Source organism: Sminthopsis crassicaudata, chromosome X, assembly GCF_048593235.1.
Source record: "Sminthopsis crassicaudata isolate SCR6 chromosome X, ASM4859323v1, whole genome shotgun sequence".
Classification (NCBI taxonomy): Eukaryota; Metazoa; Chordata; class Mammalia; order Dasyuromorphia; family Dasyuridae; genus Sminthopsis; species Sminthopsis crassicaudata.
The window spans coordinates 74,251,055-74,277,764 of NC_133623.1; the positions used below are offsets into that span (position 1 = coordinate 74,251,055).

At 44.8% G+C, this 26,710-nt stretch overlaps 1 pseudogene; it reads left to right on the forward strand.

Moving 5' to 3' along the window:
• Positions 1–344: 344 nt before the first annotated feature.
• LOC141549074 (structural maintenance of chromosomes protein 6 pseudogene) lies at positions 345–10,329 on the forward strand (annotated as a pseudogene).
• Positions 10,330–26,710: the final 16,381 nt, after the last annotated feature.

Below are 26,710 nucleotides of genomic sequence, written 5' to 3' on the forward strand. Positions count from 1 at the left end.
GGCGAGGACTCGCGTGGCCGTGAGTGGGCCGCGTGGCGCGGGCGGACGGGGCTGGAAGGCAATAGAGAGCTTTTCCCGCTGTTGGGGCCTCTGCTGAGCCTCAACCGCTTGGGCGTTTTTCCCTGGTGGCGTTTTCCCCGCCATCCGGGAAATCACAGGCAGGGCCTGGCTTGTCTGTCTCTGCTGGTGTAGAACAGGAAATTGGGGCCAGAGTGTAGTTCTAAGGGCTTAGAGACTCCATAGAGGCACATTGTGCCTCCTTGGAAAGGGTGGGGCAGGGAAGGAGCAGGAAGTGACTCTGGAAGAGTCCTCCCACCCAGGCGGGTTTTTGTGTCACTGACAAAATGGCGCAGAGGAAACTGGATTTGGCAGTACCCTCTACCTCAGGGGAGGAGCCAAGAGAGAGGCCAGGGCCAGCGGGTTGCATGAGTGAGGACACGGCGCCGGTCCTCTTCCAGAACGTGTCTCCTGAACGTTCTGTTTCTCAGTCAGCCCCAGGGGAAGCGGGTATCATTGAGAGTATTCAGCTGGAGAATTTCATGAGCTATTCCAAGCTCGGGCCCGTGAGATTTGGGTCCAGTGTCAACTTGGTGGTGGGACACAGCGGGAAGAGCGCATTGCTGGCAGCCCTGATAGTGGGTCTGGGCGGGAAATCCTTAGGATTGTCTCTCAGACAGTTTGTGAAAGAAGGAGAGACTTCCGCTACCATCTCCGTTACTTTAAGGAACACAGGGGAAAAGGCTTTTAAGGCTGAGGTTTTTGGGGATTCCATAACTGTACAGCAATGCATCTGGGTAGATAGGAATCCAAGTCACCAACTAAAAGACCAAGCAGGAAACCTAGTTGTTTGTGAGGGAGACGAGCTGCCAGCCATTCTCGACCATTTTAAGATCAGAGTAGACAATCCCGTGACCGTTTTACACCAAGAGATGGGTGGGCAGTTACTGCAGATCAGAGATGATGGTGACAGATACAGATTATTTCTGAAAGCAACCAAGCTTGAGGGGATGAGGGAAGAGTATTCAGAAATTCTAGAGAAAAAAGCAAGAAACCAGCAGAGCCTAGAGGAAAGGAAAGAGCAGCTTCAGTGTCTCAATGATGACCTCACAGTATTAGAGAGACGTCATGAGAATTTGATTTATATGATGGATGACTTGGAAGACTTGAGTTCTGAGATGGCTTGGGCAATTGTAATTCAAATTGAGAGAGACATTCATAAAAAGATAAGTAATATGAGTGTTGAAGAACAGCGCAGCAGAGAGTTAGGACAGGAACAGGAGCTTTCCAAGTCCAGATTAAATGAAGCAGAAACGAGGCTCCAAGCCATCATCCAGAACATAGAAAAGTTAAATGAGGACCACAGTGGATTACAGCAGGAATACACTGAAGCAAAAGAAAATACCAAGAAAATAGATATGGCCTATACTCAAATGAGGTCTTTATATAATTTGTCCCAAAATGAATTGAATAAATTAGAAAAAGTGGCAAGACAGCTTCAAGAAGAAATTGAAAACAAGAAAACAAGTCTACAACCAGCAGAATTGGAGAGGCAGAAAAACATTTCCACATTGACAGAAAGATTAAAGACCCTCAGAAAGCAAGAATATTCACTTGTCCAAGATATAAACATTATTCACGGAACTGTAGAAAAAGATGATGAAGAACTTTTTCGACTTAAGAGAGAAGAGTCTGATATACAGGAGATGCTGCATGAGAAGCAAAACCAGCTAAGGCAGTGTGAGGATTGCAAATCTGAGCCATTGAAAAGATTCGGAGCCCAGATTGCAGCTCTTGTTGAAGCTGTAGACCATGCCCATAGTCAAGGGCACTTTACTCACAAACCATTAGGCCCCCTCGGAGCTTGCATTCGTCTCCGAGATCCCGAATTTGCTTTGGCGATTGAGTGCTGCTTGGGGGGCCTTCTCCTTCACTTTTTCTGTGACAACCACAATGACGAGCTGATTCTTCAGGGGCTGATGAAAAACATTTATCCACCAGGCTCTCCAGGACCACAGATAATCGTGTCACCATTTGACTGTGAGTTGTATGATGTCACAGGCAGAGCAGCGGATCACCCACAATTTCCAACAGTTCTCAAAGCCTTAGAAATACGTGATGCAGTGGTGGCCAATACTCTGATTGATATGAAGGGCATACAGTCTGTGCTGCTCATTAAAAGTAACTCTGTGGCCCATGCAGTGATGCAGGGTGAGGAATTTCCCAAGAACTGCTGCAAAATTTTAACTGCCTCTGGGGATGAAGTGTTTGAAGGACGCTATTCCCCATGTGAAAAATCCAGACCTACTTACTTGGGAGATATGGACATTGAAATAAATAATTTGCAGAAAGTAGTGGAAAATAAAATAGCACAGTTGTCTGCATTTCACCAACATATGAATTTACTTGAAAATGATCTCAACAAGAATCGAGAAACTATTGATAGTCATTACAAAACTTTAAATGAAATGAGGGTTGAACGAACAGATATTACTTCAGAAATAAAAGATCTCAAGAATCAAAATGAAAACCAGTCAAAAGAAATCTCAGGTCTGGAAACTGTAGCTCAGGAAATTAAAGAAAGTATAAAAGCAGTTGAGAAAAAAATTGAGTCTCGAAAGGCAGAGATGGAGAACTTAAGGCAAGTGAGAATAAATAGTGAAGAGAAACTGAAAGATTTTGAGGCCAAATTTCGTCAAATTTCAAAGTTATCAGAATCATTTATGGAAGAACGGAACGCGGCTGGGCTGGAAGTGAGCATCCGACACAATTCAGAGAGGTGTTGTGCAGCTCGGCTTGAGCGAAAACTATATCAAATCCAAAACATTAAAGAGGAGCTGGACATGAAGAAGAGAGAACTCCAGAGGGCGATCACTCTGGCCACATGCACATGTCCTGTGCGTATGGAAGTTACAAGAATGGCCTCTGTTATTTATGAAGAAATCAATATGGTCAAAGAGAATATAGAATCAGAAATCTATACTCATGGAACTCGAGAAGAAATAAGGAACGAATACATAGATGTCAAAGAAAGATGTGCAGAGGTAAATGGTCAAGTGAAGAATTTGAAAAAACTTGTCAGAAACCTGAATAAAATGGCAACCCAGAAAGTTGGGTCATACAAGAGACAGAGAAGAAGTCTTTTCAAGCAATGCAAGTGTTACTTTGACAACTTACTATCTCAGTGGTCTTTCTGTGGGGAAATACACGTGGATCATGAGAACGAGACCCTTTCTATAACTATCCAGCCTGCAGAGGGGAGCGGAGCAGCTGTGGATGCCATGAACGCCTTCTCAAATGACAGACACGCTTTTTCAAACTTTTTCTTCATTCTTACCTTATGGTCCATCACAGGATCACCTTTCAGATGTTTTGACTCATTTGACATCTACATGGACAGAAACCAAATAAAAATCGCCATGGACATGATCCTCCAGGTAGCCCATTGTCAACCACACCACCAGTTCCTCTTATTCATTCCGCAACACATAGGTTCTCTTCCTCCAAGTTCACTTGCTGAAATAGTCCACATACCAGAGCCTGAAACAGAGGGAACCCTGCCTCCCCAAGAAGTCAGTTCAGAAGAAGAAAGTCAATAAATCTTTAATGTCGTGTTTTCAGTTCATTGTGGTTTGCTTGTTTTCTTTTTTTTCCCTCAAAGTATCAACATGGTAATTTGAGAAATGTTCCTACTTCAAAAAATATTTTCATGAAGGAAGAGTCAAGACAGTAGGGTAGCAGGAGAAATTTAAACATGTTACCCCCCCCCCCAACCAAGCCTTTAGCATAAAGATTTACAAACTACCTCCACACCAAATTCTGATCAGGAAATTCCAAGGAAAAGTCCCCAACTCCTGCAGATGAGGGACAAACGTACACAGAACTGTGGACACTGATGATGATATCAGATTGCTTGCTTTCTTGGGGAAGAGTTGTCGGGGAGAAACATTTGATGCACAAAGTTTTGGAAAAACGAATAGTGAAAAGTTTCTTCTAATATATTGCAGAAAATAAAATACTATTGAAAAATAAATAAAACAACTGAGTGTACCAGCTAACACATAATATAAAGTTATGTCAAGCTATGTTTTGATGAAAACAGCTTTCTCTGAAATGCAAAGTAAGACAACTCTGAGGGACTACTACACCCCTCTCAGATTGGCAAATATCACAGGGAAAGGTAATGGCTAATGTTGGAGGGGATTTAGGGAAATTGAGACATTAACAGATTGTTGATGGAGTTGTAGACCATTTCAACCCTTCTGGAGAGTATTTTGGAACTATGCCCAAAGGACTATCAACCCGTGCATACCATTTGATCCAGCAGAGTTTCTAATGGGCCTGTATCTCAAATAGACCATAAAGGCGAGAAAGAGACCCACACATGCAAAAATGTTTGAGGCGGCCCTTTTTGTTGTGGCGAGCAAGTGGAAACTGACTGAATACCCATCACTTGGAGAATGACTTAATAAATTGTGATCTACAGATGTTATGGAATATTATTGTTCTATAAAATATGATCCTGTAGGATGCAGTCAGACAGGCCTGGAAAAAGTGAAATGAACTGATGCTGGGTGAAATGTGCAGAACCAGCATATCATTGGACATTACAACAAAAAGAGTATAGGGTGATCGATTCTGATGGACATTGGCTCTTCTGACTGAGATTATTCAGGACAGTTCCAGTGGTCTTGTGATGAAGACAGCCATCTGCAACCAGAGAGAGGACTGTGGGAACTAAGTTGGACTACAATATAATATTTTCATTTACTTGTTCTTGTGATCTTGCATTTTGTATTTTGGATGCTGTCAGATTGGCCTGGAGAAACTGAACTGATGCTGGGTGAAATGGGCATAGCCAGATATTGCACCAACATACGGTGATCGATTCTGATGGACATTGGCTCTTCTAACAATGACATTATTCAGGACAGTTCCAGTGGTCTTGTGATGAAGACAGCCATCTGCAACCAGCGAGAGAACTGTGGGAACTATGTTGGACTACAATATAGTATTTTCATTTACTTGTTCTTGTTATCTTGAATTTTGTATTTTGGATGCTGTCAGATTGGCCTGGAGAAACTGAACTGATGCTGGGTGAAATGGGCAGAGCCAGAAGATCATTGGACATTGCACCAACATACGGTGATCGATTCTGATGGACATTGGCCCTTCTAACAAGGACATTATTCAGGACAGTTCCAATTGTCTTGTGATTAAGACAGCCATCTGCAACCAGAGAGAAGACTATGGGAACTATGTTGGACGACAATATACTATTTTCACTTATTTGTTCTTGTTATCTTGCATTTTGTTTTCTTATTTTTTTTCCTTTTTGATCTGATCATTCATGATAATTCATTGCAGCATGATAATAGTAGAAAATGTATTGAAGAATTGCACATGCTTAACATTGATTGAATTAGTTGCCATTTGAGGAGAGGGTGCGGCGAGGGAGGCAATGAATTAGAACACAAGGTTTAGCTAGGGTAAATATTGAAATTTTTCACTTTTTTTTTGTTTGCTTGAATTTTCCTTTTTTTCTTATTTTTTCCCTTTTTTATCTGATCTTTCTTGTGCATCATAATTGTGGAAATATGTATAGAAGAAACTGCACATGATTAATATATATTGAATTATTTGCCGTCTGGGGGGGGAGGGAAGAGAGGCAAAAAATCGGGACACAAGGTTTTCCATGCTTGAACGTTGAAAGTTATATCTGTATAGGTTTTGAAAATAAAAAGGTTTAAAAAAAAGCTTTCTCTGAAAAATGAACCTTCCAGGTTAAAAAAAAGAGTGCCTCCCATGATTGGATGACCTACCTCAAGGCTCAGTGGTTCTTGATTAAGATGCTGCTGTCTTTTAGGGAATGTTGTTTAGCTTAGGACCCACCTTTTAGCGAGGACTGAACTAAATGGATTCTTGATTACTTTTTTTGCCTTGGCTCTGCACTGAGAAGGTGGACATAGTTTTTAGAATGAGAGTTCTAAGGTCCTGAAGTTTCTTTACAATTCAGTAAGATGCACCTATGTTGCATCAGGTATGGGACTGGAATGGGAATACAGAGATCCAAACCAGTCCTGCTTCTCTAGGTGGGGAAATTCCCAGTGTCCCAAGATCAAGTTCCCTTGCTTCTTACCAAAGCTGGCCCCTCCGCCTGTTCAAAACATCTCATTCCACAGCATCTCCTCCAACAGAAGCAATCCTCCTCTGGCATCTTCCCTCTTTCATTCACTTTGGACCTCTCCCTCTCTCCTGACATTCCCTACTGTCTAGAAGTATGAGTGTACCTTTTCTCATTCCAGGAAAGCTCCTCCTTTGATCCTTCTATCCCCACTAAATAGCAATTGGCTTCTGAATACATTTCTCCCCCTTCTCCTACCCAAGAAGTCATCCTACAAAATAGAGATTTTCAAAGGTCTAAAACCCTGAAGCAAAACAACTGAGTTCATTCATTCATTTTGCACAGTTATTGAATGTGTAATATTAACAATTTGCTACTAAATCTCAATAGTGATTGATAATGCGGATGCCCTTGTAGTACTGTTGAGTTGCATTACAAATAGGGGGAAAATATTTCTGTATACCCCACGTTCCTAAATCATAGGGACAACTTTCAGTCCTTAAACCTGTAAGAGTTTAAAGTTTGGGGCTATATACCAAATGATTCGCCGTTATACTTGATGGTCACAAAGAATCTGGAACAGAACAGAAGAATATAATTTCTCCTCTACAAGGTACAAATTCTTCATAATTTTGCCAATGAATATATAGAGAATGTATGGCAACTCAGTGTGAAGTGAGAGGAGAGATTCACACATATAGGTATGTCTGAATCTATGTAGTCTAGTTCTCTCTTCATCCCTACATAGATGTCCTCATTTGATCTTTCTAGAAATTCTTTGGCATGATTTATGTCTTCTATTTCCTAATCATCATTAGTAACCATTCTCTCTATTCCTCCATGTAAAAGTTCTCCCATTCACTCTCTCTTCATCTGCAGGAGTACCCGTATTTCTGTTCATGTGAGTACATAGAGGCTTACTTTCTTCCACTGTTTTCACTGATGAAGTTCTCCTATGTTCTGTCCATCCACCTGAAGATTTTCCACTTCTCTCCTCATCAGAGGACGCAGGAAGATGCTGCCCATGGACGCAGAGACTATTTGGTACTCTTGTGTAGTCATGCAGAGAGAAGAAGGGGGCCTGCACCTCTGTGGATATCAGCTGAAGGAGTATCATAAATGAGCTCCTCCTGTCTGAGCCTCGATTGAACCTCTGGACTTTCTAAGTTCAGGCTCACTGCTCCATGCACTGTGCTGCTTGACTGTCTGATGGCGCCTATGCTACTTGACCACTACTGGGCCATAAGAAATGACAAACAGGCTCCCTCTCCAGGGCCCGGCCCTGTCCCCACTACTACATGTCCACCCTGTCAAAGGTGCTCCTCTCCCTTCCCCCCCAGGACAGAAACTGGGACCTGGCCTAGGCTCCCCCCTCCAAGCCCCAGGAAAGTGTTCAAACAGGGCCCTGGGGGAAGCAGCTGGGGGCCATTCTCCTTTCTCAGAAAGGAAGAACCTCATTCAGGCAGCCCTGGGATTTGCTCAGGCTCCCCCTGCTAACTGGGTGTGCCAGGCTGGCTCATTATTGGGGCTGGGGGGGTCTAGAGGCTTGGTTTGCCCTTTCTTTTACCCCATAGTCCTAACTGAAGACTCCAAGAACCCCAAGTTCTATGGGCAACTTTCCCACCTGCTTTTGGGATGTGCCTTCCCAGGGACCTCCAGCCCATGAAGCCTGGCTGTGGGAGGAGGAGAGGCCAAGATGGAAGCCAGCTAGCCTAGCAGGGCTCCAGGTCTGGATCTGCCCCTTCCTGGCTATGTGAGACCTTGGCTTTGTCTCTGCCCTGCTCTTGGCTTCAGTTGCCCTTTTTCCCCAAAGTAGGAGCTTGGACCAGTTGAGCTCTGTGGTCTCCCTCCATTCTATCCCAAATACAAGTCCTGTGAGACCCCCTTCCCACAGCCATTCACCTAGCCCCCAGCCCGTCCTCCAGCTGCTAATCTAATGGTTTCCCTGGGGACAGCCCCCATTCAGCTAGTTCTGCCCTGAGTCTCGCCACACAGGCTGAAAAGCAGTCCATGGCTCTCCCCGGACCTGCCTCTGGAACCACATGACCCCACCTGAGCCTCACTGGGCCAGTCCCACCTCTGAGCCCTGGGGCTGGAAGGCAGCTGGGGACCCTCTCCCTGCCATGGGCAGGAGTCCTGGGCTCTGGCTTCCTGACCCATTTTCTCACATCAGGGAAGCTTTGGGCTGGTGCCTCAGCCTGTCTCTCCTCTCAGATATTCCCCCCCAGCCCTCAGGATCCTGCCAGCAGCCAGGGGCAACTGAGTCTGGAAAAGATGGACCCCCCACTGAGTGCCTGTAGCCTAAAAAACCAAAGTACTCATTTTTAATCCTAATTGTTGTAAAATGTCTCTTCCCCCCAGATTCATGGGGACTTTTTCAAGTATAGAAGGAGTAAAAACTGCTGTTTTGCCTTCAAGAGTCCATCTCAAAGGGGCAGCACTAACTTCCGCTGCCATTGATCCTCCTAAGCCGGACATGTCTGCCTTCATCTCTGGCCAGTGACTGGGCCGGTTGGCACCTCTGATGACTGTGCCATCTGCCCCTGTGCCCACCAGTGCTTCTAATGGTATGCCATTTACATAGGTAGTGAGCATAGGTCGGGCAGCGGCCACAGCTGCTGTCCATTATTCCTGGCTTTTGTTGCTTGGAGTCAGACTCTGGGTGACGGTCACCAGATTGCTTATTGGGCGTCTGTGTCAGTAAACCCGAGGCTACGACTTCCCCTGGTCGATAAGTCACACATTGTCTACCTGAGTTAGTGACTGGGATGTTATCTACACATCCCCCAGTTTCCCCCATCAGTGTATGGATGGACACAGTTTTGTAAGTACTCTCAGGAGGTGACATGCTCCAGCCTACTGTGCCTGGAGGCAAGGGATCCATGGCTGAGGAGGAACAGATTTCCCCTCTCCAGGGGGTATCTCAGTTGTCCCAGCTGCCTATAAGTCTATGGTCCCCGATTGTCGTCCGTTCCTCCCCTCAGGTTGCTTCCTGGCTGATGGGTCGTGTCTGGGTACTGAAAGGTGTGTCTTCTACTTTCTTGACTTTTCTTGAGTTAAAGTGCTGAATCACAGGAGATGTGCCTGTTTTCCAATCAGCTCCGGACTCATGTGCGGGAACAGAGAGAGACAAGAAAGGCATCTCCATGCAGAAGAACACAGAGTGAATGAGTCCTCACCAATGACGGGCTTCTGTAAGAATGCAGAAAGGCTTCATGGAGATACATTTATGCCAAAACACAGAACGGATGTGGGAAAACTCAGGTACCTGAGCCACGGGAGACAGTAGAGTATGTCTGTGAACACTGAATACACGCCTGCTTATCCATACACACACATCCGTATGGGACTGTGGGCAGTATTGGGGAGCCTCTCTATCAGGCGGGGAACCTTTCTCTGCTAAGGGCCATTTGGATGTTTATAACGTCATTCTCAGGCCATCCAAAAGGCTCAACTTAGAGAACTCAAGCAGAGGGAGATCATTGTACCTAAGAAGTTCTCCATCTCTGTGTCTCCAGGGCTTGCCACCCTTCCCCTAAGGCTGTGCCAACCCCAACCCATGGGACATGTCCAAGAGGGCAGAAAACAGGGACCCCAGGACCTCTAAACGCCAGGAAAATGCTCAGTTAGGGCACTGAGTGAAGCACTTGGGATCATCCCCCTCATTTCACAAATGGAAGAAAATCCTTTCAGGGAAGGCCTGACTTTCCTAAGGCTCTCCTGGGGAGCCCAAGCGGGTTCAGACCTAGGGGCAAGGGGGGCAGCTTTGCTTTTGACAAACCCATAAATGGTAAAGTAAAACGCCCAGAACCTCCAGCTCTATGGGGAACCTGACCATCTGCTTCTGGGGAGCCCCTTCCCAGGGACTGGAGACCATGACGCCTGACTGTGGGAGGAGAGAGAGGCCCAGGTGGAAGCTGGCAGGCCCCAGAGATCTGGCCTCCAGGCCTGAACGGGCCCTTCCCGGCTGGGGGACCATGGCCACGTCCCTGCTCTCTTCTTGGCCTCAGCTAAGACTTTTTGAAACGAGGAGGTTGGACCAGGTGAGTGCTGAGGGCTCCTCAGCCTCCTCCCTGTCCCAGCAGGCGAGCCCACTGGTGCTCCGCTCCCACATCCATTCTCCTGTGTCCCCCCTCCCCTCCCTGAGAAACCCCCGCTACCTCAGGGCAGCTCAGCAAGCCCGGCCCTTTTTGAACCTCAAAGCCTGAAACAAACCCCTCGGTTCTTCCTGGGTTATTGCTGAGTTAGAGGTTCCCCCCCCCCCATCCCCTTTGGATTGTCACCTCTCAGAACTCGGGGGGTTGGGGGGAGAAGGACAAAGTGTTCTCGTGACCATTTGCGGACCGTTGCCCTACCAGAGGGGGGGCGGAAATATGGGGCTTCCATTTTGGGGTCACAGGTCATCCATGCTGGGGAGCCCGAGCCTCAGGTGGGCTTTGGGTGGGGCCGCGGCCTCTCTAGTCTTCCACTTAAGTATTCCCGTCCCTCGGGGACGTCACGGAGACAGCGGCCAATCGGAAAGGAGTCTGGCAGCGTGACCCGCCCCCCAGTGAACGCCAGTGGCCGGTGGCATCAGGGCCAGCCTGAGACAGGAGTTTTCCTCCAGCCAATCCCGCCGCTCCCTGCATTGGTCCCAAGCAAACATCCTCCTCACCCGTCTCCTTGGAGACAGCATCCCCCCCCCCCACATCCCGTTGTTCTCAGCTCCCCCTCCCCCTCAGGCCTCCAGCTCTGTTGGTCCTCTCCGCCCCCGTACCCTGTGAGGCTCCTTTTCCCCTGTCCGGCTCCCAGACATCCCAGTCAGCTTTTCTCTTCTGAAGCTTCCATCCCCCACACGGGGTTTCCCCTGGAGAGAATAACTTCTCCCTTACACAAAGGAATGTTTATAACACATGAAAACATAGGGAGGCACAATATATTCATCCATGTACTCAGATGCTTTCTTTCCAGTGCTATATACATGCTCATTCTTCCAATAAATTAATTCACGTGACTCATATTCTATCTCTTCCTGAAAATGAGAATTATTCTCTCTTGCTAAGTCCGGGAGTACTCATGTATGCCTCTTGATCCATAGCTATCAGTATCCATGTGGTATTTATGTATGTATGTGTGCACAAGTTCTCTCTCTCTCTTTACACACATTAAGATCTCCTCTGTGATGTCCGCATATCTAACAGCATTCCACTGCTCCTCCCAGGAGAGAAACTATCTGGAGTCTCTTCTCCATGTACGCGCAGAGGTTCTCAGTTCCTCATCCACAGCGTTACTGACAGAAAAGAAGGTTTCCCTACATGGAAGAACAGGGGAGGAATGAGCGTCCGCAAATGTTCATATACGGAACATATAGATAGGAGTCAGGAGAGATAATGTAGTGTATTATATGTGCTGAATGCACGGGTGCTTATGTGTGTGTATATCTATGTATATATGACCATGTGCAGTAGATGGGGGAGCCTGTATATACTGATGCATTTACAGAGAGGACATGTGAGTACTAACATCTTCCCCGCAAGGGAGTTGGGAGGAATATTAAATACATATGTGTGTGTGCATATATATATGAATATGTAAAGAGAACATTTCAATTCCCAGATTTATCATATCCGGAGAAAGGAGGTGATTCCTCACACACGGAAGACAGGAATACCCACCCAAGGGACAAATATGTCCACCTGCCCTTCCACCTTTTCCCATGAGATTTCCTTTAGGAGTTCAGCTTCTCAGCCTGTTGTGACTTTGCCCCATCTCTGCTCGGCCCAAGTCAATGAGATGTTTCTCAAGATGCTCTTGAGACCCCCTTTCTTCCTTCAGCATGATTCATAATTGAAATGGATTAATCTTTTTAATGAAGTTACTGATGTGCGTCATGAGTGAGTGTGTGTGGGTGTGAAGGTGTTTCTGTGTTTGTGTTTATGTCCCCACGTCCATCCCACCCTCTGTTGGATCCTTGCTGCGCCAATGTGTGTGGTCATGTGGGAGCCTGTGTAGAGCTTTGTGTGTCTGTTCCGAGGTAAATGCCACCCACTGTGTGATTATTGATACACATGTCTGTGTGTCTGGGAGCATGAGTGTTTCTGTGAGTCTCTGGCGTCTGGGCGTCCTGACTTCCGCCCCACCCCCCCTTTCCATGGTAAGGAACAGGCTGGAAGAGGTTCCATGGGAGAGCTGTTGCTGTAAGCTGCATTGCGGCTCCCTCTCCGCCCCCGCTGCGCCCAGAGGCCGTGACGTCAATGCCCATCACCTTGGAGATGCAGCAGTCTCTCAGCTCCCATGGCTGCCCCCTTCATTGGCCCCCACCAGACATCCCCTCCCTGTTCCCTGCAGTAGTCTCCTTCCTGTACACAGCCTTTCGGACTGGTCCAGCTCCCCCATTCCTTCTTCTCTTCCTTAACCTTCCCCCATCCGCCCCCCTAGTGGGGCGAGCAGCCTGGGGAGGGTCCCGACCGGGCTGGTTCTGGGAGCCGGGGAGGGATGGAGAGGATCCCCAGGGATCAGGACTGAGGCCAGCGACCCCCTGCTGTCTGTGCAGAGGCCTCTGGGCCCTCCTCAGAACCTGAGCTTTGTGTACTATCCCACATAAGGGTCCCATGTTCTGCTGGGCATTCGTGGAAGGCAGTAATCCTCCATTTTCTCTCTCTGTCCCTCTCTATGAGTCCTGAATGAGTCTCATTTTAAATATGTCCGATTATAATATATATGAGATTAAAATCATGCTACATAGATCCATAAGAACTCACCTATTGTGTGTATTCTTTATATTCCTCTAGACAGACCCGGATGAATACATGTGTGTATATGACGACCCTGTAGCTCTTCTCTGGCATGTAATGTCCTACCTATGGAAATACTTATGTTGATAATAGGAAAACTAATATATACGGAGACAGAATGCATTCATGTATGTAAGTACACGTGCTCTTTCTCCTCAGTACTGTACACACGCAGCCATTTCCTCTTCCCGTAAATTCATTTTTATGACATGTATTCCATCTCCTCAAGGAACCTGACAGTCATTCTCTTTCTCCTAAGTCCGGGAGTACTCATGTATGCCTCTTGGTACATAGCTATCAGTATCCCTATTTTGTACTTATGCATGTATGCTACTTTCTTTCTTTTCACATATTAAAGTTTCCTGTGCGCTCTCTATTTCTGAAATTATTCCACGTTTCCTCTCCCTGGGAGAAAATATATGAAGCTTCTTTTCTAAGTACTTACAGGGGTTATCAGTGCTCATGTATAGGATTATTGACAGACAAAGTTTCTCTACATGAAGGAATAAGGAGTGAATGAGTATTCACAAATGCACTACTCATCCCTGGCCACATACAGAAAGTGTATATGAATATGCACATATATGACTCAGGAGAGACAATTAGTATATTTATATATGCTGAATATGGGATTATAGGTATATATAAAATTTAAAGAGCGGATATATGAGTAGTAAAATCCTAGCAGCCAGGGAGTATGGAGGAATAGTCATATATATGAATATGTAAAGAGAACATATCAATTCTCAGATTCATAATATGGGAAGAAAAGAGGTGTCTTACTGCCGTATTTGGACTTCCTTTCTCTCAGTGATTCCTAGGGCCTCCTTCTGCAGCTCAAGGGGATCCCTTTGCACAGCTGAACTTTCTCCCCTGTGTTCTATTGCTAATGGGCCCCTTCCTTCCCATCATCAAAAGCCCAGCTGCCACCAAGCCCAACTCTGTGAAACAAATGTTGATCCCTCTCCCTCCAAGGGTTTCCTCCTTGGGCTGAGCCTTCACCAGCACTCCTGACTTTGGCATGTTGAAGGACACCTTTTCCCTCAATAGCCTGGGCGTTCTCTGAGGGCAGAAATCCGGGACCTTGCCTAGAAGAACTCCTCAACTGCCAGAGAAATGTTCAAATTAGACTCTGAGGGAAGTGGCTGTGGTCCTCCCACTTTATTTCTCAAATAAAAGAAACCCCCAAAGAAAGGCATTGGACGTGCTCAGACTCCCCCTGTGTACCCCAGGCTGTTACAAACCCGGAGGGGATGGTGGTGGTGGTGGGCTTGGTTTGCTTTTTACTTAACCCACCCAGAGGCTTCTGAGGAGTACCTGCCCAGGGACCTCCAGCCCATGAAGCTTGGCTGTCCTAGGAAGGAGAGGCCAGGACTGAAGCCAACTAGCCTGGCAAATAAGGGCAACCTGGGGTCAAGGCCTATCTCATATTCTCCATCCCTCCCCACAAGTGGCTCAGGCTGCCAGTGTGGTTACCAGCCTGTTGCTATTCTGTGAGCCAGAGAGGAAGGCAGAGGAGTTCTCAGAGCCAGGCAGCCAGATTGATGACCAGAGAAAGTGTTACTTAAGGCTTCCTCAATCACCAAGTAAAGATGGTTAGTTTGGAGACTTATTGAATATCTCCAGGCCATTAAATAATTAGTCCTGTTCTTCTCTAAGCAGTTAACAAAAGGTCAAGGGGATTATCTCAGGTATTTCTGCTAAAAAAGCAAGTCTTTGTTCTTCTTCTCAGAGTCTTAATAATGAACAGCTCTTTGGTGCAGAGCCTCAGATTTCCTGAAGTTATTATTCTGAGGATTCCTCAGTTTCCCATTTCAGTCATTACTAACTGACAGAAATTGAAAGTGTTAGGAAATGACTGTATTGGGAGTAAGGGTGGGAATGTATGTTTCTGTATGTGTGTGTGTAATTGTAGCTCCATCTGTGTTTGTGTGTGTCTCAACATCTATCTTAACCCCTGCTGCCCCCCACCCCCATTCAATCATTGCTAACCTCAAAATAGACCAAATTGGAGGGTTTCATGTCAGCCTCCTCTTTTTCTGTTGTACTTTCCTTTAGATTTCTCTCAGCTACAGCATTCACTGGAGTCAGTTTAGTCATGTTGAGGAAGTTCATATTGTTCTTGCTAAAGGTGCCCTCCTACATGCCGGGCCTGGATTTGACAAGCAGTCAGATTAGGCTCCCATTTCTGTCCTCTTCAGCCTGTTTGCAGCACTGTGAGTGATGGATGTCTACCAGCAAAATAGAGATGAGCCTGGCCAAGGTGGACTCCCTCCCTCCCCGCTGAGAGCAATGGCCAGGGTGCTCAGCGCTCCTTTTCCCCTCCCCGACCTCTGCTGCAAGTGGCAGGAGCGGCCAGGGGCTTCCCTTGGCTTTTGCCACCCTGGGGGCTGAACTTGAGAGAAAGCAGCCCGGGGACCACAACTGATTCTTCCTTCCCTTGTCCTTAATTCACTTTCCGTTTGTGGTGTTCTGTGACCCTATCAAAACGAGCTTTCTACATTCTTCTCAATGAATACTCACATTGTTTCTTTTCCATTTCCTGGAGTATTCTTTCTCTCAATACCCTGCTTCATTATTTGTCAATTCCCTTTATTATTCGAAACATTGATTGAAGTCGTATCGCATATGTGTGCATGAATTTGTGCACAGATCATGAGCAAGAGGATGTGTATTCATATCTTGAGAATGTTTACACTCATTAATATAGAGAATGTGATTCCTTTTGCATATGAGAATAAAGAATATATATGTGAATTCATGCATGTCAATATGTGGAGGATATATATGAAGAGCACCTGTAGCACCTGCATGAGTACTCTTATTTGTCAATATATAGAGAACCTGTGGGTACTCATGTGAGTCGACATGGAGAAAGCGTGTGAGTACTCACACGTGCCAACATGGAGAACACGGGAGTGCTCACATATCACTATAGAGAATGTGTGAATACTCATGTATGTTAGCAAAGTGTTACAAAACTTGGTAAAGTTATCAGAGTTCGCTCACTTGCATGTTAGCCCATGTGAGTGCTAATAAATGGGTTCTGTAGAAAGTGTGAGTCTCATACATGTTAATAACAGGGTGTATATATTCATCTCCCAGGAGATCTATCCCATCCTACAGCTGTCCTGTGTGTGCTCACCCTGTTTTGGCATTGGAGGCCTGATCTCTCATGTTAGAAAATTAGTAAAATGTTTCTTAGAAAACGTGGGAGGCTCCACTTTTCTTCCCTCACTTTGATAAATTACATATATATATGTATATATAAAATCTCCTTTAAAATTGCCCGTGCCCTGATTGTTGTGGGTCCTTTCTCCAATCCCCAGTTCCCTTTCAGCCATGCCGAACACTCTGCAATGGGTCATGTTGTAATGCTTTTATTATAGGCCACATCTGTCTCTGTTATGCTTTTTCTTAGTTTTATAGTAAAGTCAGTCTCTTTCCTAATACAACGGTGTCTACGTATGTAGCCACTGTCTGTTGAGGATGGGATGAAGGTTGCTTCTCTTTCTCGCTTTACTCTCACCGAATATTTGCTTTTCTTCCTGGCCTTAGTATCTTCCTCCTCTGGATAACTAGGAGAAGGACATCATGATGGTGATTTCCACGAACTCTGTAGGACTGGGAAGTGCCTCTCTCCTTCTCTGTGGCAGAACCTGAGAAATCCACCCAGAGAGGAAAAGAGAGGGTACAAGAGCTGCTCTTGATCACTGCTGAGGTCTCCTTTATCAAAACCCATCCCACCCACACATGGAAGCCCATTCAGATTGCACCCCGACGTCCACACAGTCCCCTCCAACATTAGTAACTGGTCCCCAACATAGACCCAAGAAGTCCCCCCTAGTCCAATGCTTTCCCTTGGAGCAGCCCCATCCAGTAAGTTCTGCCCTTAGTCTAACCCACAAGCACCCATAAAACTCCTTGTTTTTCCGTGGCCTGTTTGCTGCACCAGAGCCGCTCTCCCGGCCCCCGTTCCCGCTCCGCCTTCCCACCTTCCCACCTTCCAGGGACTGGCAGACCTCAGAGCAGGTGGGGGGGCGGCGGTGTGTGGAGGGACAAGCTGCCCTAAGGAGCAGTTGGGGCCTGTTTCCTCACCTCCTGCACTGGCACTGGGGTGTTGGGGCGGATGTTTCTTCGCCGCTTGCGGCGTTTGCCCCGACGTTTACGCTTCCGTTGGATGTTGGGCGGGTTTGCTGGCATCTTCGATTCCACAGATTTCCACTACCAGGACCCAAGGTCCTTAGCGAGCCCCCAGCCAAGGAGAACTGAGTCTGGGCAAAGCGGACCTTGCGGTGTCATCCATCTCGCCGTGACGTCGACAGCCCCCTTTGTGAGGCAGTAGCTGCCCACGTGGGAGCCCTGCGTCCCCTTCACCGCCCCTGACGCCTGGCTCCCGGTGCCCCACTCACCTTAGGGCACTCCAAGTTCCACTGCCTCTCTCCTTTCTCCCCACCCCAGCCCTCATTTTTGGGCCTCCCTACAAAGCTCCCAGACGCCCACAGAACAATCCGCATTGCCGGCCCGCCCACCTGACTGCTCTCAGTGCCCCTGCCTCCAACACTTACTAGCCGGGACTCTGGCCAAGTGACTTTCCTCTGTTTCCCTCTGTAAAACTGGCAAACCCTCCGGTATCTTTGCCTAGAAAACCCCAAATGAAGAGTGGGACATGACTGAAGAAGTACTCAACCCATTTCTGGAGTTTCTCCTTTATCCGGGAGTCTTCATATCGTCTCTGCAGGCTTAAATGGGTGTGACCCTCTCCCTGTGACAGAGGAAGAAGATGAAGATGCAGAGAATCTGACTATTCACATGCATAAACTGGGAGAGAAGAGGGAGTCCTCACAGATATAGAACCATGGGAGGACTCCTTTATGGGATATAGCCCCAGATGTGCCCAGTAGAAGCGGACATGGAGATGTGTGAGTAATTATACAGAACAATGAGAGACACAGAACACATACATGAGCACATTCTCTCTCTAATTCCTCCCCTATCTGAACAGAGAATGAAGGAGGACTTATATAGAAGGGATACATGAGAACTCCTATAGGAATGGAGAAAGAGGAATAGAGAGAGAGGGAGATGGAGAGACAGAATATCTGTACAAATATATATGACTCTAGAGGATATGTAAGTGTTCCCCAGATCACCATTCAGAGAGAATACCCGAGTACTCATCCACATGAAGATATGCCCCAAATCTTCACCCGCTTTTTGCATGAGATTTGACAAATGAGTTTAGAGCCAGAACTTGGTTTTTCCACAGCTACCAGATCCCTCCCCTTAGAAAGTAAGTGAAATGTGGGGGAAAGTCTTTGGTGCAGCCTTTCCTCACCTTACCATTACAAATGATTTCTATCAGTTACAGTTCTCTATGCTTGCATTAGAATAGTGTGTGTGTGTGTGTGTGTGTGTGTGTGTGTGTGTGTGTGTTGTGCACCCACTTTTCTTCGATGCACATTCCCTTTCAGAACATGAGTAACAGACGGTAATGAGTGAGGTTGGACAAGTTTTTCTGTCGAGCCCCATTTCTTTTGGTTCTGCCTTCTTTTCTCTAACCAGTGACTCATTTGGCTGAAGGACTCACAGCTCCCCTGGTGACAGGGCTGTCCCATGTTTGTGGCCCCATGTAAATGGATTCGGTTTCTCCCTCATCTTCCTCTTCAGACTGTTTGCAGCCAGGAGCTGCTCTTAGTGATGCCTTTGGGGCGGATCCCCAAACCCGGGGGAAGACTCTTCTCCTGCATGGCAGAACCCGATAGATACATCCAGGCTAGGAAAGGAAAGGGCCCCCGAGCTTTGCTGAAGGTCCCCATCACCCTGTTGACCTTAGTTACCCTTTCTCATCAATGAAGATGTTGGACCAGAAGAGCTCTGACATCTCTTGCAGCCTCCATCCCATGAAACTCTACACGTCCACTCAGACTCCCCTCGCACACGTCTGCCTCACCCACCCACTCACTCCAGGGGAGGAAACCAGGCTGGTCTAATGCTTTCCCTTGGGACAGCTGCCAACCAGAGTTTTGGCTGGGCATCTGGATCTAAGGCTTGGAACAAAGCCCCTGGGTTGTTCTGGACCCCTGGGATGCTTCAGGAACAGGAGCTGTTGGGGACATCAGTGACAAAGCTCCCCCAACTCAGTGACCCCCAACCCCTTTGCCACGTCCGGTGCCTGGGCTCTGGCGCCCCCTTCTACATTAGCTCATCCCTTGGCTCCATATCCCTCCCCCATGCCCCCACTTTCCTGTGCCCCAGGTATTTGTATGGATGAGTCCTCCTAGATTCCCTATATACTCACACATGCAATTCCTTCTATTCTTGACTCCTATTCACATGAGTTATTGTATATTCTCTATGTTCATGTGCATAGATTCTCTCTGTGTTCATCTGGATGAGGATTCATCCATTTTTATTAGTGTATCGATGAGGATTTCTATATTCCGTTTACAGTCACAGGAAACCTCATATATTTTCTCTATACAGTCATATGTGTGAGTGCTCCTGTATTTTCCCTGCAGATCTGTGTGTATTTGTCTCTGAATATTTCGTGAGTTCTCATTTAGTTTTGCCCAGTCATGTGGGGGTTCCTCCCTTCTCTCCTGATGTCTGTGAGGATACATATGCTTTCCCTGGATCCTCAGGCATGTTTCCGCAGATCCTCTCCATTCTTATATCTGAGGGCTCACATATTCTCTGTCCTGCCTTTCACAAATGGGGGACTCAGCATTCTCTCCCAAGGGGAGAAGCAGCGGAGCTTTAAAGAATGTTCAGGTACAAAGGTGAGACCGGCCAAAGGCATTGAAGGATGGACCTGAAGGGAAGATGACAAAAAGAAGAAAGACAGAAGGAATGGCCACAGTTTGAATTCTGAACCCTCTACAGGGTCCGTTGTCCCTGGGAACCTTTTTTGGGATAGGAGGCTCTAAGTGCTTGAATTTGATTTTTCAATTCAAAAACAATGGAAAAGGGCTTCCTCTGTGCCAGGCATTGTCCTCAGGATAGAGGCACCGAGACAGAAAGCAGGTTCTGTGCTCTGGGGGTTCCAGTTACCAGAGAACATTGACTGCTAGATGTCCTCTCCAAGCTAGCCTAAGGTAGGAGCTGAAATCCTCTGGCTACTTTCTATTGCAATCCCTGCTTCTTAAAGGGGAGACCTGGTTTGGGAGGCCACAGTCCCATGGACCCTCAGCAAAGATCCTCCAACAAGCAACCTCCAGCACTTTGTAGAAGTAAAGTTACCTTTACCAAGAAATGAACAAGTCCTGTGAGACTAAGGTAAGGGGTGAGGAACTGGCTACTGGGATTCTCTGCAGAACCTGCAACTGGGAATGTAGACATAACTCCTCTGGGCTGGGTCCTTTGTGAGAAGTAAAGCTTTGGGACCCAGGGATCTCTCAGCAGGATCTACCCATCATCATTCCCAGATACCTTATTCACTGATCTGCTTATTTTAGAAAACTTTCCCTTATTTTGCTGTCCAAGTTCACACCACTGAAAACTCCTTAGAATGACATAGAATAGGGAGAAAGGTAAAGTCCTGAACTTGGTTTCAAAAATGACTGGACAAGTATAAGGTGAGGGAGCTGTGACTCAATGCCAGTATGGAACAGTCCTGTTACTATATTCTTCCTGGTCCAGGCCACATCCAGAATTATCTCAATCTGGATCCTCTTAAGAAGGGAAAGGAAACATATGGACCTGGGATTCCTCAGTAGGAAGTATCCATGATGCCTGTCTGGAAATTGGATCTGTCAATGTATTTGTCTATCACTCCATCCATCCATCTATATGTCTCTTTGTCTATACTCATCTACCCATCTCTCTTTCTCTCCTATCTATCTGCCTATCTCTATCTACCTCTATCTGTATCCATCTATCTGTTTCTCTCCATCTATATCATCTATCCTTTTACGTTCATGATATTTTCATTGATCCCTCTGATTTTCCCATCACATTTATTTCTAAATATTTCTCTCACTTTTCCTACCAAAGATTCTCACTTCTCCTGACAAAGATTTTTCAAAAGAAGGAAAAAACAATGCAGTTAAGTTCATATAGCAAATGCTAATGCACCTATCTGATGTACTGATTCACTAATAGTGGATATTAAAGTTTTGTTGAACTTTTCTTCCTGCCAAGTATAACTGCTGTGAGGTCAGGGATGTTCTTTTCCAAATGTTGCATTTCTCCCGGGGCCTAGGATAATTCTGCTGCAAATGGCAGGTCCTTAATCGATGTTTATTCTAGCCCATTTATTTTGTAAAACAATTTGGTAGTAAGCCTAGAAAGTGACTTAAAATGGGAATGTCCTTTTATGTCCTTATAACCTACAGATTCCCTTTGTTGTCCCCAAAATCATAGGGCATCTTTAACTTTTTAAACCTATACAAGTTTAAAGTTTGAGGGGTATATATAAGGATATTTACTGCCATACTATGTGTTCACAAAGACTCTGGGGAAAAGTAGATCTCTGTTTATTTCTGAAATGGATGAAGTAATTTTCAAAGAGAGAGGAAAAGCATGTATTAAGTTTTGACTTTGGTCCTGGCACATAGTGGGTGTTTAATGAATGTTGCCTGCTCTACCACTATGGTCCCATCTACTACATACAATGACACTGTGCAGTGTTATTATAACTCCCATTTTTCAGTTAAGGAACCTGAGGCAGACAGAAATTAAGGGACTTGCCTAGACTCTCACAGAGCTGGTAAATGTCAGTGACTGGATTTGAACTCTGGGCTTTCTGACTTCAGACTCATTGCTCTGTCCACTGTGCTACCTGGCTGCTTCCTGGTACCTGAATATAAATGAATATTACAGGGTTATCATAAATGACAGAAAGATGTTAGAAAAATTTGGGAAAAATTACAAAAATGAATGCAGAATAAAATCAGTAAAACTCCATGTAGCCTGACTAAAAACCCAAATGGAAAGGAGAAATGCTATGTGAAATGGTGTTATTAGAAGTATGTGTGTGTGTGTGTGTGTGTGTGTGTGTGTGTGTGTGTTAGAGAGAGAGAGAGAGAGAGAGAGAGAGAGAGAGAGAGAGAGAGAGAGAGAACACGTGTGTGTCCTTTCCTCTATGTACATCCTCTTTTCAATCATTAATAACAAGATGGAATAGATCAAGTTGAAGGCTTTTTTATCCATACCATATCTTTCTCTCTTCTAATTTCCTTTGATTGACATTAATTCCAGTATTTCGACCCCCTAGAACCTCCAGCTTTATGGGGGAACTTGCCACCTCATTCTGGTCAGTGACTTCCCAGGCATCTCCTTCCCATGAGGCCTGGCTGTCAGAGAAGGGAAAGATCAAGATGGAAGGTTTAATGTGACAGGCAAGAGAGACCAGTGTTCCAGGCCTAGGTCTGCCCTTTCTGGGCTGTGTGATCTTGGCCAAATCCCTGCCCTTCTTTTGAACGCAATTTCCCTTTTTCTCAAATAGGGAGTTTAGACCAGATAAGTTCTGAGTTCTAACTCTCCATCCTAGCCAGACACACAAACGCAGTTAGACCACTCTCACATCCATACCCCATTCCTATGTTAGCAAAATCTCTCTCAACTCCCTAGCTAAATTTATCCTGCTAGGTTTAATGTTTTCCCTTTGTGACACCACAAGCAATAAGTTCTGCCCTTAGTCTCATCCTAAATATTGGAATAAAACCCTTTGTTCTTGCTGGACCCACCTTCTGAATCAGAAATGCCCTTACCATCTCCAGCTTACAATGATGGACCGCCAAGTTCCCCTAGGGATCGGTTGGAAACCATTGGCCTGCAGGGAGTCTTGTGCTCTGGGACTTGTTTCCTTGTCTCCCAAATGAAAGGTTATTGTTGGATAGAATCCAGTGTCTGGTGGGAAATGGAGTTTGGGCAGTGAGAATGCTTTCTCAGTGGGCAGAAGGGTCCTGGCAAATTGCTTAGTCCATCTGCAAACCTTGGTTGAGGGAAGCTGGTATATTGGGTATCTTGGTTGGGGCTGGGACAGCCCAGGTTCCTGGGCTTAGATTCTGATCAGTTTTCAGCCCGGATCTCCCACTGGAATTCACAAGACTTCAAAGGGGAGCTTTTTGACCAGCATTTCTAATTGAACCAAAGGCTCTGGCATCCCCAAAAGATAACTTATCTGGGGGGACATGCCTTCCCCAGGAGGGCCTGAGACTCTGAAAGGGATCACAGATCAAAAGGAAATACAGTTTCTTAAAGGGATCACAACTCAGTAAAGGAAACAGTTCCCTCCTGCTTCAACATGAAATTAAATTTCAGCAAAAGTCAACAGGGCAATACCCCCCTTCTCCATTTATGTGAAGGGATATGGCTTCATAAACAGCGGTAATCAATCTCTCAATCCCTATGTTAGATGTGTACTCACTCATTCACTATGCTTTATGGGAGCACCTATATAATTTTTACATGGACATGTGTACTTAAGTTTACATTCTCTTGCTATTTTCACCCCTAAAAGTCCTCTCCTGAAAGTGTTCTACTGCTTCTCTCTCTGTCAGAATTTATGAAGATTCCTGTCCATATACACAGAAGAGATCGTATTCCTCTATAGCAATAGAGACAGAGAACAGAAGTACCTGTACCTATACTAACAGGAACTGAATGAAGCCTCACAAGTGTTGTACTCTTAGAGGAAGAAAGACTACAGAAGTGCTCACATATGCAAACATATAGAGAGACGACACTAACAATCACATATATGAGTCACAAGAGAGAGTCTGGTCTCATATATGTGATAATAAAGAACATATGGGGGAACCACATGTATTGATTAACATAAACCAAGATACATGAGTACAAAAATAAGACAGCAAAGAAGTATGGAAGAGAACTGATACATAGGAACACCTTAAAGTGTTAAAATACACATGAAAGAGAGGAATGCTCTTCTATGAGATGTATCCATATCTTCCAGCATCTTTTTCCCTGAGATTTCCCTGTTCAGTTACGGTTCTCAGTTCTCTTTGCTTTTGTCCAATGATTCCACTCCTAAGTGAGATCACTTTTTCATCTCTGGGGGTTGGAGGACAACCCCTTTTTCCCTGGTAGGCAGAGCCCCATGTGCTGATGAGAGTGTAAAAGGAAAGGGCACATGAGCTCTGCCAAAGGGCTTATTGTGACTCTCTTTCCCATCTGATTCCCAGAACCCCCTTCTTCAGCCCAGACAGTTTCCTTTGCACTGCTGAGTATTCCCACCTCTGTTCTATTGATAATCTGCACCTAACTACCCACCAATGAAAACTTTTTCTACCTGCTTAATTTTTTTCTTTTTTTATATTTAATTCCTTTTATAATTATAACATTTTTTGACAGTACATATGCATAGGTAGTTTTTTACAGTCTTATCCCTTGTACTCCTTTCTGTTTCGAGTTTTTCCCCTCTTTCCCTCCACCCCCTCCCCTAGATGGCAGGCATTCCCATACATATTAAATATGTTATAGTATATCCTAGGTAAAATATATGTGTGCAGAACCGAATTTTGTTGTTGTTGTTGTTGCAAAGGAAGAATTGGATTCGGAAGGTAAATATAACCTGGGAAGAAAAACAAAAAATGCAAAGCTTACACTCATTTCCCATTGTTTCTTCTCTGTATTCTGTCTATCATTGATCAGTTGGAAGTGAGTTGGATCTTCTCTATGTTGAAGATATCCATTTCCATCAGAATACAGCCTCTTACACTGTTGTTGTAGTGTATAATGATCTCCTGTTTCTACTCATTTCACTCAGCATCAGTTGATGTAAGTCTCTCCAAGCCTCTCTGTATTCTTCCTTCTGGTCATTTCTTACAGAGTAATAATATTCCATAACCTTCATATATTATAATTTACCCAACCATTCTCCAATGGATGGACATCCATTCATTTTCCAGTTTCTAGCCACTACAAAAAGGGCTGCCACAAACATTTTGGCACATACAGGTCCCTTTCCCTTCTTTAGTATTTCCTTTGGATATAAGCCCAGTAGCAGCAATGTTGGATCAAAGGGTATGCACATTTTGATAACTTTTTGGTCATAATTCCAGATTGCTCTCCAGAATGGTTGTGTGAATCTTACTCTCATCAGAGTAGGCTCAAAGATTTAATAATTGACATATTTTTTTCATAGAATTCTCTCTCATCTCATTAAAACAGGGGGGGAAGAAAAGGGAAAAGGAAAAGAGTAATAAGGGAAGAGTACAAGAAAGGGGAAGGGATTTAAAAGGATGGGGAAGGGATACTAAAAATGAACGGCTGCATGACACAGGAAAGGCCCATAAGTTTAATGCTGGGGAAGGGAGTCAGGGTGGACAAGGGAAAAAAAAGCATAATGTGGGGATAATATGAAAGCAGGAAATACAGAAATAGTAATTTTAATTGTAAATATGAATGGCATGAACTCTCCTATTAAGCAGAGGCGGATAGCAGACTGGATCAAAAGTCAGAACCCTACAATATGTTGCTTACAGGAAACACATTTGAAGCAGGGAGATATTTTCAGAACAAAGGTAAAAGGCTGGAGCAGAATCTCTTATGCTTCAAGTGAAGTAAAAAAGCAGAAGTAGCCATCCTGATCTCAAATCAAGCAAAAGCAAAAATTGATCTAATTAACAGATATAAGGAAGGAAACTATATCCTGCTAAAGGGTAGCATAGACAATGAAGCTATATCAATACTAAACATATATGCACAAAGTGGTATAGCATCTAAATTCCTAAAGGAGAAGTCAAGAGAGTTGCAAGAAGAAATACACAACAAAACTATAATAGTGGGAGATCTCAACCTTGCACTCTCAGAATTAGATAAATCAAACCACAAAACAAATAGGAAAGAAAGTAAAGAGGTAAATAGAATATTAGTAAAATTAGGTATGATAGATCTTTGGAGAAAAGTGAATGGTGACAGAAAGGAGTATATTTTCTTCTCAGCAGTTCATGGAACCTATACAAAAATTGATCATATATTAGGACAAAGATCTCAAAATTAAATGCAGGAAGGCAGAAACAGTAAATGCTTTCTTCTCAGATCACAATGAAATAAAAACTGCATTCAGCAAGAAATTAGGGGTAAATAGACCAAAATGTAATTTGAAACTAAATAATCTCATCTTAAGGAATGATTGGGTGAAGCAGCAAATTATAGAAACTATTAATAATTTCACCCAAGATAATGACAACTATGAGACATCATACCAAAATTTGTGGGATGCAGCTAAAGCGGTAATAAAGGGAAACTTTACATCTTTAGAGACTTACTTTAATAAAACAGAAAAAGAGAAGATTAATGAATTGGGCCTGCAACTTAAAAAGCTAGAAAAAGACCAAATTAAAAACACACAACCAAATACTAAACTTGAAATTCTAAAATTAAAAAAAATTTTTTTATTAATTTTATAACATTTTTGACAGTACATATGTATCCCAACATTATCCCTTGTACTCCCTTCTTTTCCAAATTTTCCCCTCCTTCCCTCCAACCACTCTTTTAGATGGCAGGCATTCCCATATATATTAAATATGTTATAGTATATCCTAGGTACAATATATATTTGCAGAACCGAATTTTGTTGTTGTTGTTGTTGCAAAGGAAGAATTGGATTCGGAAGGTAAAACTAATCTGGGGATAACATAATGGCAGGAAATAAAGAATTAGTAATTTTAACTGGAAATGTGAATGAGATGAACTCTCCTATTAAGCAGAGGCGGATAGCAGACTGGATCAAAAGTCAGAACGCTACAATATGTTGCTTACAGGAAACACATTTAGGGAGAAAAACAAAAAATGCTAACAGTTTACATTCATTTCCCAGTGTTTCTTCTCTGGGTGTAGCAGA